The sequence below is a fragment of the Theropithecus gelada genome, chromosome 1 (assembly GCF_003255815.1).
Source record: "Theropithecus gelada isolate Dixy chromosome 1, Tgel_1.0, whole genome shotgun sequence".
NCBI classification, from domain to species: domain Eukaryota; kingdom Metazoa; phylum Chordata; class Mammalia; order Primates; family Cercopithecidae; genus Theropithecus; species Theropithecus gelada.
In genome coordinates, this window is record NC_037668.1 from 64,180,267 (window position 1) to 64,186,322 (window position 6,056).

Sequence of the window (6,056 nt, forward strand, 5' to 3'; positions counted from 1 at the left end):
CTATCTCTGTCTCCCCTGTATCCCTTTTCACCATCTGATATTGGCTGTCTCAATCCCCACTAGACTGAAAGTTCCATAAGAGCAACATTTTTTATCTGTTTTGTTCAAAACTTTATCTCCAGTGTCTATAACACTGCTTGCCACACAGTAAGGCCTCCATGCGTGTTTGTTGAATGAATGATCAACTAGATGAATCTTCCCCCACTTCACCAAATCTGTCTCCAATCCCCACGTACCTTGTCATGGTGAATTAACCACCATCCCCTCCTCTCCCTAGTCATGCAGCTCAGGGACTCAGGAGTCATTCCTTACAACCCCTTCTCCACTTTCCCATGTCTAGTCAGTTCTTTTTTTTTTTTTGAGACGGGGTCTCGCTTTGTCACCTAGGCTGGAATGTAGTGGCATGATTTTGGCTCACTGCAACCTCTGCCTCCCAGGTTCAAGTGATTCTTATGCCTCAGCCTCCCAAGTAGCTGGAATTACAAGTGCCTGCCACCATGCCTGGCTAATTTTTATAGTTTTAGTAGAGATGGGGTTTCGCCATGTTGGCCAGGCTGGTCTTGAACTCCTGACCTTAAGTGATCTGCCCACTTCAGCCTCCCAAAGTGCTGGTTTTACAGGTGTGAGCCACTGTACCTGGCCTTCCAGTCAGTTTTTATTTATTTTTTATTTTTGTTTTTTTTTTTTTGAGATGGAGTCTCGCTCTGTCACCCAGTATGGAGTGCAGTGGCACGATCTCGGCTCACTGCAACCTCTGCTTCCCAGGTTCAAGTGATTCTCCTGCCTCAGCCTCCTGAGTAGCTGGGACTATAGGCACGCACCACCATGCCCGACTAAATTTTTGTATTTTTAGTAGAGACGGGGTTTCATCATGTTGGCCAGGCTGGTCTCGAACTCCTGACCTCAAGTGATCTGCCTGCCTCGGCCTCCCAAAGTGTTGGGATTACAGGCATGAGCCACCGCGCCTGGCCCCAGTCAGTTCTTAATGAAAGAATGGGCCTTTTGTTTGTCATTCAGAGAACTTGCTCCTGGAGCAGGTGCAGCGACACAATGGTGAGACAGTTTTAGTTCCTGCCCTTATGGAGCTTCCATCTCAGCCTTGCCAATGGCCGTGTGATCCTTCTCCTTTCCCTGCCTTTCTTCAGAGGCCTGTCATCGCAGCCTAACTCCTCAACCAGACATGCAAGTTACCTTCGCCTCCCTCTCCTGCCTCACCAGCCCCTGCTTCCTCAGATCCAGCCCGTCATGCCAAATTCACTAGTATTTCCCTGCCTGCCCCAGGCTCTGGAACGACCCTCTGCCCTTCCTCTGTGGAGTGCCTGTCACCTCCCGCTGGCCGAGTCCTGTTCCTGACCCAGTTCGAGCATCCAGCCTGAGCTCAGCACCCCTCTGGGCTTCCACACCTTAGTCAAACTGAATCAGGGGCCCTTCTCCCCATTAATCCTGTAATACTGTGGTAGGCTGTTGGCCGCCTGCCTCCTCCATTATACTGTGAACTCTTTGAGGTAGAAACCGTATTCTTACCTCTGCCTCTCCAGCCTCAGTACAGTGCTGGACACACAAAGGATACTCAATGCGTATCTGTTGGGCTGCAGAACCTTGGAGATGGTGTTTACCTTCTCCAAGCCTCTGTTGCCTAATCTGTCACAACGATAATAACTCCTCCCAGGGATTTTGTGATAATTAAATGAGCTATCAGAAATACAATGCCTAGTGTGGTAACCAGCGCACAGTAGGTGTTCAATACAGTTGCTTTCCTTTTTTCCCTTCTGCATAATTCAATATTTAGGAGGGAGGTTCTACTGATCTCCTTTGTGCTCCATTCTCTGTTGAGGACCCGCACCAGGAAACGGAGCTGCAGCAGCTGGAATAAAAGTTAGATTTAAGGAAATGAAAGTTAGATTTAAGGAAGAGCTTTCTTTAGGGTGTACTGAGGTTAAGATGATGAGCTGAGGAGTCAGGTTGCTTGGCTTTGCCACTTGCTGCCTGTGTGACTCCGAACAAGTGTTTAATCTCTTTGAGCCTTGGTTTTGTCATCTGTAAAATGGGGCTAACAGTATTGGCTTCATAGGATTCTTGAGAGAAATCAGTGACTGTAAGGTTTGTGGAACACAGCTAGGCACACAGTAAATGCTTAATAAGTGTTTACTATGGTGCATTGAAGAGCACAAGACAGACGAGGAGTCATCCCCTCTACCCGCACCCAGTGTCGGCTTTGTGGATACTTCCTCCTCCAGCTGTCCTGCCTCCCGCCCCTCCTCCATCAGACAAGGCCTGTGTGTTGGAAACCCCCGGTAAGGGAGTGCTGATGAGGGAACCCTATTCTCGGCAGCCTAGCTACTGAGCCCAGAGTTGTTTCTGTTTCTGTTACTGCCTGTGATGTGTGGGGCTTCTGGGTAGGTCAAGGAGCAGCTTGTTCCAGAGGGGCCGGGGTGGGGGCCAGGTAGGCAAGCTGGGGTGAGAGCCCGGAAGTTGAGGCTATGGTGCTCAGTTGCCAGGGCCGGGGTTGGCTGGAATACAGCAGGCGGCTAAGATTGTGCAAACAGGTCATTGTGCAAACGCGCCCCTGTGTGTGACCTCGATTGTGCAAACAGGTGTTTACTGGAGGCTGCTCTGCTTGGGCAGTCCGCTTACAAAAAGCCCTTGAGCTGTTGACTTAGAAAGAAACTGGACACTCCTTCTTCCCTGAACCCACCCTGAACTTTCCGCCTCCTGGCCTTTGCTCAGGCTGTTCTCTCTGCGTCCAGTGCCCTCCCTCACCTCCACCTCAACTTGCTGAAATTCTACTCATTCTTCAAGGCTCAGAGAAAATGCCACTAAGTCTTTTTTTTTTCTTTTCTTTTGTTTCTTTCCTTTCTTTTTTTTTTTTTTGAGACGGAGTCTTGCTCTGTCGCCCAGGCTGGAGTGCAGTGGCTGGATCTCAGCTCACTGCAAGCTCCGCCCCCTGGGTTCACGCCATTCTTCTGCCTCAGCCTCCCCTGTAGCTGGGACTGCAGGCGCCCGCCACCACAGCCAGCTAATTTTTTTTTTTTGTATTTTTAGTAGAGACGGGGTTTCACCGTGTTAGCCAGGATGGTCTCAATCTCCTGACCTTGTGATCCGCCCGTCTCGGCCTCCCAAAGTGCTGGGATTACAGGCGTGAGCCACCGCGCCTGGCCCCTTTCTTTTTTTTGAGATGGAGTTTCATTCTTTTTGCCCAGGCTGGAGTGCAGTGGCGTGATCTTGGCTCAGTGCAACCTCCTCCTCCTGGGTTCATGCGATTCTCCTGTCTCAGCCTCCCAAGTAGCTGGGATTACAGGCGCCCGCCACCGCGCCTGGCTAATTTTTGTATTTTTAGTAGAGAAGGGGTTTCATCATGTTGGCCAGGCTGGTCTGGAACTCCTGACCTCAGGCAATCTGCCCGCCTCGGCCTCCCAAAGTATTGGGATTACAGGTGTGAGCCACCGCGCCAGGCCACTAAGTCTTTTTTCATAAGCTTTCCCCTCATTTGTAGAGTGTGTCCTGTGATATATCTTTAGTGTCCTGATGTTGTTTTACCTTATGGCGCTTTCCAGATCCGTGAGTTCAAGGATCTTTCCTTATTCACCTCTGAAAGGCTGGGAGGCTGAGGCCCAGAGAGGGAATGTGACCTGCCCATGTCCCACAGCCATTTTGAGGCTGAACTGGGCTCTAAATCAGGCCTCTGCATTTTCTGCCACACTCGCCACCCCTCTTTTAGGCCCCATCCACTCTGCCGTTGGACTTTTGCTCTAACCCCTGGGATGAGGTGGGAACTGGAGGGATAGGTGGGACTTGTATGGAAGAGGGAGGTATGCTGGGCAGGGGGACAGTGAGAACCAAGACATGGAGGCTGGAATGGGTGCCATGACAGAGGTAGAAGGTGGCCCAGGCCTGGGAATGGCAGTGGTGGTGGTGGTGGGGAGGGAAGGCCTGCATTCTAGACCCACAGATAGCATTGATGCTGCATGACCCTGAGCAGCACCTCATAGTCCTGCCTCTTAGACCCCCAGCTCCCCTTGAAGCTCCACACACACTCCAAACTAAACACGCCTCCCAGCTGAGCTCCTCCATGTTTTCTCCTGAAAACCTGGTTTTCTGTCCTGGTGAATCCAGAAACTTGAACTGGTTCTGAACACCTCCCTGCCGGTTACCCCCTACATCCGGTCTGTCGCTCCTTCCAGTGGGATTTGCCCCTTCTCTCCCATCTTACGGCCCCTGCAGGAAGCCAGGCCACCATTGTTGTCTCCTTGGATAACGTCTTGGCTTCGTCCTGGTCTCCCTGACTTCATTCCTGGGATACCACCCTTGCTATACTTAGCTGGAGTGCTTCTTCCAAATTGCAAATTCCAGTATGTCACCACCCAACTGAAAATTGGCTGGGCGTAGTGGCTCATGCCTGTAATCCCAGCACTTTGGGAGGCCAAGGCAGGCTGATCACCTGAGGTCAGGAGTTTGAGACCAACCTGGCTAACATGGTGAAACCCCGTCTCTACTAAAAATACAAAAATTAGCTGGGCATGGTGGCGGGCACCTGTAATCGCAGCTACTGGGGAGGCTGAGGCAGGAGAGTCACTTGAACCCGGGAGGCGGAGGTTGCAGCGAGCCAAGACTGCGCCACTGCACTCCAGTGTGGGCAACAAAAGCGAAACTCCTTCAAAAAAAAAAAAAAGAAAAGAAAATCATCCATCCATTGGTTCCTCTCTGTCCATGGGCTAAAGTTCTAAGTCTTCTTCATGTCCTTTGAGGCCCTTCAAAACCAGACCCTGAATCCTTCTTCACTGTGGAGCCTCATCTCTCTCTCTCTTTTCTGTCCAGGTCCTAATCCCTGGAACCTGTGAATATATCACCTTACATGTCAAAAGAACTTTGAAAATGTGATTAAGGTTGGGATGAGGAGATTATCTTGGATTATCTGGGTAGATCCAAAGGCTCATCTCTTGATACTCCCTTTCCCAACTCCTTTTCCTCATTTTTAAAAAAATTAATTAATTTTTTATTTTCTTTTGAGACGGAGTTTCGTTCTTGTTGCCCAGGCTGGAGTGCAATGGCTCAATCTCGGCTCACTGCAACCTCCGCCTCCTGAGTTCAAGCAATTCTCCTGCCTCAGCCTCCCGAGCAGCTGGGATTACAGGCATGTGCTACCATGCCTGGGTAATTTTGTGTTTATTTATTTATCTTTTTGGAGACAGAGTCTTGCTCTGCTGCCCAGGCTGGAGTTCAGTGCTGCAACCTTGGCTCACTGCAACCTCTGCCTCCAGGGTTCAAGTGATTCTCCTGCCTCAGCCTCCCAAGTAGCTGGGACTACAGGCATGTGCCACCACACAGGGCTAATTTTTTGTATTTTTAGTAGAGATGGGGCTTCACCATGTTAGCCAGGATGGTCTCGATCTCCTGACCTCGTGCTCTGCCCGCCTCGGCCTCCCAAAGTGCTGGGATTACAGGCGTGAGCCACCGTGCCCAGCCTTTGTTTTTGAGAGGGAGTCTCCCTGCGATGCTTGGGCTGGAGTGCAATATGATCTTGGCTCACTGCAACCTTCGCCTCCAGGGTTCAAGTGATTCTCCTGCTTCAGCTTCCTGAGTAGCTGGGATTACAGGTGTACACCACCATGCCTGACTAATTTTTGTATTTTTAGTAGAGATGAGGTTTCACCATGTTGATCAGGCTGGTCTCGAACTCCTGACCTCGTGATCCTCCCACCTGCCCACCTCAGCCTTCCAAAGTGCTGGGATTACAGGCGTAAGCCACCGTGCCCGGCCTTTTTTTTTTTTTTTTTTGAGACGGAGTCTTCCTGCGACGCCCAGGCTGGAGTGCAGTGGTGTGATCTCGGCTCACTGCAGTCTCTGCCTCCCGGGTTCAAATGATTCTCCTGCCTCAGCCTGTCAAGTAGCTGGGATTACAGAACCTGGCACTATGCCCAGTTAATTTTTGTATTTTTAGTAGAGATGGGGTTTCACCATATTGGCCAGGCTAGTTTGGAACTCCTGACCTCAGGTGATCCACTTGCTTCCCAAAGTGCTGGGATTAGAGGTCTGAGCCACCGCACCCGGCCCTCTTC